Here is an 841-nt window from a genome sequence, read left to right on the forward strand (position 1 = left end):
TCGGGACAATCTGTTAATCAAATGTTGGAGGCGGGGCCAGCGGGCAGCACATGCTTTTACTAAGGCATCTAATTGGTCAGTTTATAACTTGAATTATTTGTGAAAGTAAAAAAATAAATTTTAAAATAATTTGTATTAGAAAGAATGTGTTAAGAAGAATGTAGTGGAATGATCGAGTGGAGTTAACGAGTGGAATGAACAAGTGGAATGAACAAGTGGAATGAACAAGTGGAGTTAACGAGTGGAGTGAACAAGTCTAATGAACGAGTGGAGTTAACAAGTGGAATGAACGAGTGGAATGAACGAGTGGAGTGAACGAGTCTAATGAACGATTGGAGTTAACGAGTGGAGTTAACGAGTGGAATGAACGAGTGGAATGAACGAGTGGAGTTAACGAGTGGAATGAACAAGTGGAATGGACGAGTGGAATGGACTAGTGGAGTGAACGAGTGGAATGAACAAGTGGAATGGACGAGTGGAGTGAACGAGTCTAATGAACGAGTGGGGTGATCGAGTGGAGTTAACGACTGGAGTTAACGAGTGGAGTTAACAATTGGAGTTAACGAGTGGAGTGAACGAGTGGAATGAACGAGTGGAGTTAACGAGTGGAGTGAACGAGTGGAATGAACGAGTGGAGTTAATGAGTGGAGTTAACGAATGGAATGAACAAGTGGAATGAATTAGTGGAATGGAGTGGAGTTAATGAGTGGAATGAACGAGTGGAATGAACGAGTGGAGTGAACGAGTCTAATGAAATATTGGAGTTAACGAGAGGAGTTAACGAGTGGAATGAACGAGTGGAATGAACGAGTGGAATGAACGAGTCTAATGAAATATTGGA

This window comes from Oryzias melastigma, unplaced genomic scaffold (assembly GCF_002922805.2).
Source record: "Oryzias melastigma strain HK-1 unplaced genomic scaffold, ASM292280v2 sc00525, whole genome shotgun sequence".
Lineage (NCBI taxonomy): Eukaryota > Metazoa > Chordata > Actinopteri > Beloniformes > Adrianichthyidae > Oryzias > Oryzias melastigma.